This window comes from Propithecus coquereli, unplaced genomic scaffold (assembly GCF_000956105.1).
Source record: "Propithecus coquereli isolate 6110/MARCELLA unplaced genomic scaffold, Pcoq_1.0 Scaffold403, whole genome shotgun sequence".
Taxonomy (NCBI): domain Eukaryota; kingdom Metazoa; phylum Chordata; class Mammalia; order Primates; family Indriidae; genus Propithecus; species Propithecus coquereli.
The window spans coordinates 45,831-58,955 of NW_012149764.1; positions in this window are offsets into that span (position 1 = coordinate 45,831).

Consider the following 13,125-nt stretch of genomic DNA (forward strand, 5'->3'; position numbering starts at 1 on the left):
CCTGACAAAGTGTTTTCATTATCTGTCTCCCATGATTCTTTTTGGTATTAAATATGTATTTGTTTAATGAATCAGCTAATACATGGATCTTCAGCACTAGCCGAACCAAGCTGGGCCGAATCACTTAGATACCCAATACTTACACACTTCTGCCTATGCTATTGCTTCCATTTGAAGTTTGCTTTCCTTTCATCACAATTTGTCTGAATCCTCCTCTTCCACTAAGAGCCATCTCAGCCATCCAAGCTTGATGTAACTAATCTCTTCTTTTGACCCCCCCTCCATGGACATTAAATGCACATCTCATGTGACACTGATTACTTTTGTATTTATACATATATATTTAGGTATTTTCAATTTACTTCCAAAACAATAGGAATATTTTAGCTACTTAACATATGTCAGGAACTGAGCAATTTGCAGAAGGTGTTGGAATTGCAAAGATGAATGAAATATGGTCTCTACCCACATCAACTCTCATTTGTAATAGAACAGTCTTGAATAAAGTTGTAAGTTCTATCACATGGATATATTACTAAATTGTTATAAAGGTACAGTAGGTACTGCAATTAATTCTCTGTGAATGGAATGTCTGGGAAAACATCAGAAAAAAGGGTACATTTTTGTGTTTGTCATTTATGCCCATGGGCACAGGGCTCATCTGCCTTACTAGTTTATAAAAAACATAAAAGTCTGTATTATTACATCTTTGAATCCCTCACAATAAACCAAAGCCTTCACTTTTTAGTTAAATTAATTAAATATTTATTTAGTACTATATTTATTTAGTGTATTTATTAAGCCCTAGTAGGTATAAGGGAAGAAACTAGGAACCAGGTAATATATACTTTTCTTATAAAGGTACTCCTGATTTAGGGAAATGCAGCCTCTTAGCAACTGATTTCTGTAGGGCTGTACTTAGAGCATCTCAAAGTCCTTCGATGATGTGTGCCATCTTTATTGAAGGTGTTCACACTTAGTTTAAAAATGAACCATTGCCCTAAGCTAAAATAATTTCTTTCAATAGGATTGTCACTTTATTTGTATGGTTTCTGTGTGTAGCACACTTCTGTTAATACTTAAAAGCTTAACTCAAATGTTAATCTCCTTTCAAAGTCTTCATTGATTTCTACACTCAAGAAGAATAACTTAACTGTTCTCTTCTCTCTCCTCTTATGCCATTTGATTGTATGGTGTGTGTGTGTGTGTGTGTGTGTGTGTGTGTGTGTGTGTGTGATGTTTTGGTTTCCCTTTAACAGTGGTCTCCTTGAAGGAAAGTATTTTTCTCCACTTTACTAGGGGCTATTAAAGTGCCTAGCACTTAGAAGGTACTCAACAAATATTTAATGAATGAATCCAAAACCTCTACCTTTTTTAGACTTCTGACATCTTGCTAGCAATCACAGCAAACAATTTAGAACTGATCTTTAAATGTTATTGTGACTAATACATGAGTCAGACTAGGGACTTGCACTCAGAATATATAAAGGACTCTTACAAGTCAATAATAAGCAGATAGCGAGCCCAATAAAAAATTGGCAAAGATTTAAACAGACATTTCATAACAGGAGATTTATATATGACGAGTAAGTCATGCAAAAGATGGTCAATATCACTTGTCACCAGGAAAATGCAAACAAAACCATAGTGAGATACCATTTCCTGCCCTTGAGAATGGTTGAAATGAAAAAGACTGACAATACCAGTGTCGATCAGAATGTGGAGCAACTGGAACTATCAAAACATTGTTGGTAGGAGGGTAAAAGTGTTACAGGTACTTCTGAGATCAGTTTGACTGTTATCTTCTAAAGCTAACTGTATACTACATTTATAATACAATGCAGCAATTTCACTTCAGTATTTACCATGGGAAATGAAAACCTATGTCCACACAAAGACCTGTACATAAATGTTCACAGTAGCTTTAACCTTGAAACCATCTAAGTGCCTATCAACAGGTAATTTGAATAAACAAAATGAGGTATATCTATACAATGGAATTCCACTCAGCATTTAAAAGGAAAGAACTATGGAAGCATGCTTTACAACAACATGGATAAAACTCAAGATCATTTTGCTGAGTGAAAGAAGTCAGATTAAAAATAGAATGCCCGAGTATAACTCCATTTATATAAAATCCTAGAAAATACAAACTCATCTATATTGACAGAAAGCAAATCAATGGTTCCCCTGGGGTGGGGTGGAAGTAGAGATGGCTGGAAAAAGGGCCCAGGGAAACTTCTAGGGGTGATGGAAACGTTTGTTATCTTGACTATGGTGATGGTTTCACTGGTGTACACATTAATATATAGGTCAAACTAATCAAAGTGTACATTTTAAATATATACAGTTTATTATATGTAAATTGTGCCTTAATAAATTGTATCTCCAGAAACCAATGAAAGTAGTATTAATTTTAAAATATAAATGCCACCTTGTCTGATAGAAATTATGAGAATAAAGTGATAAAACCCTACCAGAAAAGTGCCATTAGAAACTGCCCCCAGTAGTCGCCATGATGTTTGTCACACCGAGCACTATTTGTGAACAGTGGGGGGGATGCCTGCTCCCCATAGTAGCATTTGGAACTCATTGAGATCAACTGTGTGGCACAAGCCATGAGGATAACAAAGGAAACGCCAGGGAATGTCTAGGGAACTTTTATGTTCAATACAGGTTTTGGGTTGGAAAAAAGCCCATCTGAGATATCTCTGCAGCACATTTTTGACTAGTCTGAAATTCCTTAATAATGTTGGTGTTAGAAAACAAACAAATACAAGTATCAAATTCCGTGGCTACCAATATTACACCAGGCTTTTACATGTAGGAATGATGTTTTGCATTGTGAAGCTACATAAGAATGAGGAGTGTTACAGTAGGATTCTGTCCTTCAGAAGCATATGGTTTATTAGCAAAACAAGGTATAATTACCTCCAAGAAATGGATTTTAAACCATGCAAAAGAATCAAGAAAAGATTCACAGACAGATAGATGAACAGTCCTCTGCCTTTATGGGCAGGCTAGGCTTTAACATTTAGAATTTGGCATTTGAACCCGAGAGGACAAAAAAGCCTTATACAATCCTCAATTTTTTAAATAAAAGTGAAGTATGGCTGTGATTGTGGATACAGATAAACTTAATTCTCCTCCGAGTCTTTCCACAATATGTAATTCACATTTTATAGTGAAGCAACATTGATATTAAAGACATTTTTTTTAAAAAAAGGAAATGATTAGAGGTGGGAGTGTGGGTGTCTTGAATAAATGGTGTCTGAAAAGCACATTTTGGGTAATTTTACCAACATAGATGACTTTAAGATTGTGTGTGTGTGTGTGAGAGAGAGAGAGAGAGAGTCAGAGATAAAGAAAGATAGGCAGAGACAGAGGAAAAGACTGAGACAGAGACAGACAGTGAGAGAAATGGAGCTAGTGAGTACAAGTGTTTGTATATTTAGTAACCTTCCATGAGTGTCTTTGGAACAATTCCTATTTTTCTTCCTCTACATTTCTGTTTTCTTATTTTATTTAGAATTTCTCCTAAATTTGCCATTAAAGTGGTCCTGAGATGACATGGAAAAGCCATGCATTAAGCAGCAAGGAGAGTCGACTTACCTGCCGTATTTCTGTGACACCTGTGGAAGAGAGCTGTCTGTTGGTCTCAGCTTGCAGCTGGAGCCCTAACAGTAGTGTCAGTCATCAAGTAGGAGTCAATAATAAAGGAATTTTAAAAGCCTGTCCATCTTGACATACCACCCAAATTCCTTAAGGGCCATGAAAAACAATTCTGACAGGTGTATATATTACTGTAATCAACCTGGGAATAGTGTGGATTCATTGAATCTGTGAAAAGTAAGAAAGAAAAAGGAAAAAGAGACAATGAAATCCTTGTCCTTTTCATATTTTTGGAGAACTCTTTGTGGCTGCTAAAATGGGATTTGTTCCAACATAAAATTGGTCAAGGAAGTGGGAAGAAGGAGAAGCAGCACTAGGGAACAGAGGAGAGAATATAAATTTTATAAAATGCCTGTGTCTTGGTTCCCCTGAGCAGTGCTGAGTCTCCGGGCATGTCCATCTGGAGATAAAAATAATAAGATCTGTGCTCTTAGGAAAAGGTGCAAATCTACAACCTCTCCTTGGGCTTTTCTTCTTCCAAAATCAATGCTTGAATGTGTTTATTTATGTATTTTGGTATTTTGATCTCCCCAAGTTTCTCTTACTCTTGGGTAGCAAGAACCTGAGCTCTCAATTTAGACCACTGGGTTCAAGTCCCAGGTTCACCACTTACTGCATGTGTGAGCTTGGATAAGTTACTTAACTTCTCTGCATCTCAATTTCCTCATCTGTGAAAATGAGGACAAGAAATAATAATCATTGCATAGGAATTTTGAGAGAATTTGTTGAGATAGCAACTGGTGCATAGGAAATGCTCAATAAATGTTAGACTTTTTTTGTTTTTTTATTTCCTACCCTCAGCTGCCTGCCTTTTTCTCTGCTTCCTGCACCAGATGGGCATCCTGAGAATAGTACTCATGAACCCACGACTTGGTTACATAAAGATTCAGGGAAGGCTGGGCCCTACTAATTGTCTTGGGTTTGGTTACCCAAATGCAGATTCTCAACATAGCAATCTGTTAAGAACAAACATTTCCAGACCACCTGTTATTCGAAGTACATGCCATGGCCCTGGGGGGAGAAGACGGGGAGGAGGAAGAAAAAGAATAGGAGGAGGCAGCAGGTTCCTATTCTATGTTGAGGCAGCAATGAATGAAAGCATTCAGGAATTATTAATTAAAGTGAGACTCCAGAGTAGAGTCTCCATGAATTGTAGATATTGGTAGTATAAGCAATACAGTATGAACACAAAAATATAGAATAAATGAGCAAATGTATGTATAGGAAGGGGAAAATTAAAAGAGGGAAAGAAAATGATCCAAAACAGCAACAGTTATTGTCTGTAGCTGAGGAGATTGTGATCTATCTGTTTATATCTATGCCTACATCATAGTGCCTTACGGCCAGTAAGAGGCCTCTTAGCAAGTGGCACTTTGACCATTCATCTGCAGATGAACATTTGGGTTGTATTTATATCTTGACTGTTGTGAATAACGCTGCAGTAAACATGAGAGTGAAGGTATCTCTTCATGATCCTCATCTCAATTCTTTTGGATATATACCCAGAGGTGGGATTGCTGCTTCATATGGTAGTTCCATTTTTAATTTTTTAAGGAACCTTGCCAACACCGATTATCTTTTTGGTTTTTTTGATAATAGCCATCCTAGTAGGTGTGAGGTAATATCTCATTGTGGCTTTTATTTGCAAATGGATAAAGAAAATATGGTATATACATACAAAGGGATGGCATTCAGCCTTAAAAGGGAAGAAAATCTTATCATTAGCACCAAGCGACATGGATGGACCTGGACGACATTATGCTAAATGAAATAAGTAAGTCACAGAAGGATAAATGTTGCATGTTTCCTCTTATATAAGGCATCTAAAATATTCAAAGGTATATAAGCAGACAATAGAATCATGATTACCAGGGGATGGGGGGAGGGGACTATGGGGAATTGTTCAGTGGGTATAAAGTTACAGTGTACCAGAAAAATTCCAGAGATCTGCTGTGCAGCACACTGCCTATAGTTAGCAATAAGGTATTATGTATTTAAAAATTTGTTAAGAAGGCAAATCTCATGTGTTTTTACGATACAAAAAAAACAAGAAACTAAAGACAACAGAGGGCACAAGGAAACTATTGGAGGTGATAGATATGTTTATTATTTAGATTGTGGTGATAGCAATGCATGTGTATACATATACAAACTCACCAAATTGTATACATTAATTATGTGTGTTTTTTGTATACCAATTATATCTCAATAAATCTGAGGGGAAAAAAATAAAGCAAGAGTTTGAGAGACTTGGTTTTCAAAAGAACTGGAATGTATAATATTTTCATGACACTTCACGCTTTATCCAAGAGTCACATGCCATTTCTCTTTCAAGTAAAAAAGATGAATTCTTCAGGGCCCCAAAAAATCTTCGTATGGGAGAAGCAGATCAACAAAAAGCCACAGGTAAAGAATAATAGCACAAACATTTGTCTAATACTTTGAGCCCATTCCTGTAATTTATCTCATTTGATCCTTGGAATAACCCTCTGAGGTAGGCAATGTGGCAAGGGTTTATTGATCCCTTCACTCAGTCATTTATTCATTCAGTCAATTAATATTTATGATGTCTTACTATGTGCTGGGAATTTTGACTAACACTAAGGATAATAATAAACAGGGAGTGGGAGACCAAGGCAGGAGGATTGCTTGTGGTCAGGAGTTTGAGACCAGCCTGAGCAAGAGCCAAACCCTGTCTCTACTAAAAATAAAAAAAATTAGCTGGGCATGGTGGTGGTGAGAGCCTGTAGTCCTAGCTACTCCAGAGGCTGAGGCAGGAGGATCACTCGAGCCCAGGAGTCTGAGGTTGCAGTGAGCTACAATGACGCCACTGCACTCTAGCTCAGGTGACAGAGTGAGACCTGTTTCAAAAAAATTGTGTGTGTGTGTGTGTGTGTGTGTGTGTGTGTGTGTGTGTGTATAGACAGGGCAGACTTCTACTTGGGGGAGACAAATAACAAACCAGTAAATGAGCACACAAGATAGTTGCAGATGCTAGAGGAAATACACAGGATCTATTAATAGAAAGACTTTTAAAAACAAGATTGCCTCAGAAAACCTTTCTGAGGAAGAGACATTTGAGCTGAGACCCAAAGTATCAAAAGGAGCCAGGCTGTGCCTTGAGTTGGAGAAGGGTTGTTTGGGAAGAGACAACCACAAGCGTAAAGTCGCTGAGACAAGAAGGGGCTGGAGCTGCTGTGGGAGCAGAAAGGATGCTGCTGTGGTCTGAGAAAAGAGAGGTGGGGGCAGGAAAAAGGTAAAAGTCTTCGCCTCCGGCTTTCCAAACAAGTATGGAGGCCCTTAGTACCTCCTTGCTTAGGGGAATCTTGCAAAAGCTGCTAGAAAAAGAAAACTCTTTTGGTCTTTTATAAAGCTTTAGCTTACTGTAAATATGATAAAGCCGGAAGGCTGGATGAGTAAGGGAGAGAGGGAAGTGTCTTTCCTTGGTTGTTAGACCTCTGGAACAGCTAACCTTGTTTACTTTCTAGACAGACAGATAGACATATAGATAGACAGACAGAGTTCCCAGAGACTTGGAAGTAAACAAAAGTTAGCCGTTCCAGAAGTTGGGGGGAAAATTGTTCCTAGACCGTACCTTGGGGGAGGTGGTGTGACTTCCACTGGAAATAGTTATATAGCGACCTGTGGAAGTCAAATGTAGGCCACAGGGAATTCTAGCCACCTCAAAGGTTCTGAGACATGTCATGGAGAAATCCCCTGGACCACCAGACCTGAAGGGCCCATTCAGGCTGAGCTAAGAGGCACTCGTAAGTTACTAGTGTAAACCAATAACCAGCCGGTCTCCTCAATTCCTCCATCTTTTGACACTGAGGAAGGCCCAGGAGCCCGGCCCAGCCACTGAGGATTGAGTAGGGGCAGGTGGGAAGTAATGACTAAAACTGACAATGTGGTGGAACAGAGTGTGGGAGCAGAAGTAAGTTAGTTGATGGATGTTTTCTGTATGCCCCATCCCTAGATCCTCTCTGCTCTTATCTTCTGTGCTGTCTTAGAAGGCCAACCACCATGGTATTGGTCACCCATGTTCTCTTAACCTCTGACTGCTACTTAGATTCAGCCAATGGGAGACACTGGCAGATGTAGGAGCGTGGGAGGAATGGATTCAGCCAATGGGAGACACTGGCAGATGCAGGATGCAGGAATGGATCCAGCTAATGGGAGATGCTGGCAGCTAGGCACAGGAAGATGAAAGCAGCTAGGAGTTCAGATGCTGGTTGTCTCAGCACCATTTCTCTTGGCCATTTTCTGGTCGTGGCTGTGTTCCTGGGGTCACAGATCCTGGTTATCAGCCCCCCCTTTTGGGGCTCCGGCTCTCTCACTGACTCTGGCAACATTTCTTCTGCTGTCTGCTTAGTGAGGCTTAGGAGAGGTCACAGATTCTTGCTCTTGCTAAGCCCTGTGTTAAATCCTCCTTGTTCAAACAAACTTAATTCTGCCCACCTCTGTAAATAGTCCTCTCATTTAATACCTTCAGATAAATACCTTAGGGTGGTCCATCTAGTTCTTGTTTGGACACCTACTGAATCATGTCAGTCAAAAGGAAATCAAGTGATACCTCTTACAAACTCAAGTTTGTGAACTAAGATTCATGCCTTACTGCTTACGATGGGGCTTACTCTTCTTTATTTTCCAGATGGAGCAAGGTTTACTAAGTTACACAAGTCACACAGCTAGTAAGTGGCAAAGCCAGGACTTGGACTCAGTAATTCTGTTTCAGTGCTCTTTTCTATATATACCAAGCATATCAGTGCTAAGCAAAGCTAAGCTAAGCAAATATTTCTCCTCACTCCACTACAAATTAGGATAGGATAAAGTACCAGGGTACCTTATTTATCATTACAAGACCTATGATTTTTCTAAGGTTCTTCCTAGTTCATTTCAAGACTATATACTGTCAAGATTCCTAAGCTTGGAAAGAAGAGGCAAGATTGACTTCAGAGAAAACAAATTTGTTCTCAGAGGAAGAGTTTCCACCCCTAGGAGCCTGCCAAATCCTGCAATGTCAGATAGCTTCCTGGTTTTCAGCAAGGTGAACAATCAATGCTCATTGCCACCTGGGCTCATGGGCACTAGTGGGAGAAATGGGCTCTAGTCCTACAAAGTTCAATGTCACTTCTCCAGTTCAAGCTTTAATATCCTTCAATTAAGTGTCCCAGACAAGTCTCCTGTTTCCTTTACTAGTTGTTTTAGTAAAGAAAAGGCATGTATTAAGACAAATATTTTTGTTTTTCCTTGCAGATAGGACAGTCCCAGTGATCTTAACCTGTACACTCATTGGTTGTAGAGTTATGTGCACAGTGTTTTTAAACATGAAGTAACTAGATTTTGCATTTTGTCTGGAAATAGTGCTTCCCATTTCATCCCTACTCCTAACACCTGGCCTTGTAACTCATATTTTTGAAGGCCATGTCCTTCACATTCATTTGAATTTGTGGACCTTGGTCTAAACCCACACTAGAGAGATAATATTTCCTCCATAAGCAAATGATCATCATTGTCCTGGGAATCATTAGATTTTGTTTTTAACTGCTATTCTCGGAGCTTGTCTGCAAAAGGCCTAGAATTAATTTTCATTTGATGTTTTTATTCAGGTATAATTTACAAGAAGAAAAGTGGAAAATGCTAAGTGTGTAGCCCAGGTTTCATGACGTGAACTCATCCATTTAAACATCAGCATCTGAAGAAGTAGAACTTATCTGCTCCCTAGATGCCCCCTTTGTAACTATTCCTAGCCATGAAATCCTTCCCCAGAAGTAACTGCTTTCCTGGCGTCTATTACCATTGAGAGGTTTTGCCTGTTTTTGGACACTATATAAAGGGAATCATATAGTATGACTTTTGTGTCTGGTTTCTTTTGCTAAGTATTATGTTGGCAAGTTTTATTCATGTTTTTTAGTGTGGCAAATTCATTTTCATTACTAGTATCCACTGCATGATTTTATCAAATGGTATTCATATTACTATTGCTGGACATTTGAATTGTTTTTCTGCTATTACAAATAATGCGGCAATGAAGATTTTGACAAGTTTTGGTGCACGTGCATGCATGTTTCTGTTGGGTATCCACCCAGGAGAGTAATGGCTGGATCAAATGGCATGCATATGTTCAACTTTAGTAGATACAACTAGTTTGCCAAAGAATTTATTTAAACTGCCTTAAATAGAGTATGAGGGTTACAGTTTCTTAACATCTGTGCCAACATTTGGTTTTGTTAGTCTTTTTAGCTTTAACCATTTGTATGTGCATTTAATCTGTATTTCCCTGATGACTAATGAAGTACACTATCTTTACCTATGTTTTTTTTTTTGCCATTTGGGTATTCTCTTTGATGAAAAGCCTGTTCAATTCTTTTCGTATTTTTTATTGTGTTGTCTACATTTTTCTTATTGATTTGTAAACATTATTTATTTATTCTGAATGATGGTTTTATTAGTTATAGATATAGTAAATATCTCCACCAAATTGGGGGCTGCCTTTTCCCTCTCTTAATAATTTATTTTATGAACACTTTCAATTGTTTTAATCATCTCTGTTTTCGTATATATTTTCATCATTTTAGACATTACAACATTTTTCTTGTTTTGCACACAGGCAGAATAGGGCTAATAATAATGGTAAAACTTCTCAAAATTAAGCACAAACAAACAAAAAAATCATTCCATGATAAACCTAGAAACAAGGCCATGGCAAGGACTAAAAAGTCTCTACAGCACTGCTGATACCAGCCATTAGTAAGCGCAGAGTTGATGCACTTCCGTTTTAACATACTTGGGAAATGTTAATACAGACCGAGTATTTGATGATGTTAAGAGACTTTTGCTATTTTTGTTTAGATGCTTATAATATTGTGATATAATAAGGAATATATATTTGGTTTTCCTCCTGATTCCTGGTACAAAGCAACTAAAACACTTGGAATTTCCTGAGTGATATGAATAAGAGGAGCATCTTTTGTTATTTATAATAATCCCCTTTCTGAGTTTCTGCTAATGAGATGACTCTTGGAGGGACCCCTAATAGCCTCAGGATGGAGGTTGGTTGCCAGAGGAACCAACTGGGTGATTAGAAGGTTGGGTCTTTCTGCTCTACCCTTGGACCTCCTTGGAGGACAGAGGGATGAATATTGACTTAATTACCAATGGCCAATGATTTAATCAATCATGCCTTCATAATGAACCCTCCATATAAAACCTAAACAATAGGGTTCAGAGACCTTCCTTGATGAATACATTGAAGTGCTGGGAGGGTAGCAAGCCCAAAGAGGGCATGGAAGCTTTGGGTGCATTCTTCCATTCCTTGCCCAATGCATCTCTTCCATTTGGCTGTTCTGAGTTGTATTATAAATAACAAACCAGTAATAGTTGAGAACTTTCCTGAGTTCTGTGAACAAATTATCAAATCTAAGGAGGAGTCCCAGGAACCCCTGACTTATAGCCCATTAGTCAGAAGTACAGGTGGCCCAGACTTGCAGTTGACATCTAGAGTGGGAGCAGTCTTTTGGAACTGACCCCTTAACTGGTGGGATCTCTGCTAACCCCATATAGATCACAATTGAATTGGATTTTAGGGCACTGAGCTAATTTTGGAGAATTGATTGGTTGGGAGAAAATACCCCACACATTTAGTGTCAGAAGAGGTGTTGAGAGTAAAAACATAGCTTAGTAATGTTGTAATTGAGGTTTTTTGTTTTTTTGAAGGAGAACCCCTATCTTTAGAAATACATACTAAAATATATACACATGAAGTTGTATGGTATTGGGGATTTGCTTCAAAATAATCCAGAGTACAACAGTATTGCACACAATAGGTAATTGTTGAAGTTGATAATGGGTACAGGGGTGTTTCATGTACTATTCTCTCTTCTTTTCTAAGTTAAAAGTTAAGAAGAGAAAAAGGGAAAAGGGCGAAAAGAGGTATTTGGTCTAGACAACTCTTTCAAGGACTTTTTTTATAAAGGGAAGAAGAATATAAAGTATTATCTGTAGAGATCTATAGAGTCAAGAAGGAAATTTGTTTCATTTCGTGTTTAACGTGTTATCTCCCATTTTAAAGCAGGTTTGTAAGGTATTTGGGAATACTCCAGTAGAGAGGGAAAATTTGATATGCTAGAGTGAGAAAAGATAATTACATGATTTTTTTGTTGTTGTAGCAAAAGGGGGAAGAATATTTCAAAAGATGGAATAGCATGGGCAAAGGCTTTAGGATAGCAATGAGCTTGGAATGTTGTCAGAGTGAGCAGAAGGCCAGGGGACTTGCAGTGAAGTGACTAATAGGAGTATGGGTAGCAGGGCTAGATCCTTCAGGGCCTCAGAGGCCACTGTCAGAAGTTTGGGTTTTATTTTACTGGTAATGGAAAGCCATTGGATGACTTTAATTAAAGAGTTATGATTGAGTTAAACTTTAAAATGTTCTGGCATTCTATGTGGAATAGACTTGTATGTAGGCAAGTGAGTGTGTGTGTATGTTTTGAGGCATCAGGTTAAGTATGGAGGCAGGAAGAGAAATGTGGAGACCATTTCAGTATTCTAGATGAGATGCTGAGATTGTGGAAGCAGAATGTTGTGAGTTAAATTGTGTCCTCTCAAAAACGATATGTTGAGATCCTAATCCCTGGTACCATAGACTACGTCTTTGTTTGGCAACAGGGTCATTGCAAACGTGATTAGTTAAGATGAGGTCATATTGGAATAGGGTGGGCCCCTAATCCAATATGACCGGTGTCCTTTTGGGAAGAAAGCCATGTGAAGACAGAAACACACAGACAGAGCACCATGTGAAGATAGGAATTGGAGCAATGCATCTACCAAGCCAAGAAACTCCAAGGATTGTAGACAACATACCAGCAGCTAGGAAGAGGCAAGGAAAAATTTCTCTACAGATTTTAGAGGGAGCATGGTCTTGCTAACACCTTAATTTTGGACTTTTACCCTCCAGAACTGAGTGAAAATGAATTTCAGTTGTTTAAGTCACCCAGTTTTTGGTGTTTTGTTATGGCAGCCTTAGCAAACCAACATGGAGGTGGTGAAAAGTAGCTATACATTTTGAAAAGAAATACATAATATATATGTAAAATATTATTAATGTATATATTAATTTAATATGTTATTGATTATTACAATTAATTATTATTATTATATACTACAAATATATTTTTACATATATTGATTAATATACTTACCTAGAAAATTATAGACATGCATTGAAGAACACAGAAAAAGAACTGAATAAATGTTCATGTTTGAAAAAGCTCTATATCATAAAGATGCCAATGGCCCTCCAATTTATACAATTTCAAATAAAATCATAAAAAGGATTTTTTATTTAACTTAACAAACTAATTCTCAAGATTGCATTTCATTTCTTTAAATATCCTTTCTGCCCTTTTTCTTTCTCTGCTCCTTCTGGGATTTCCGTAATGCATAAATTATTCCGTA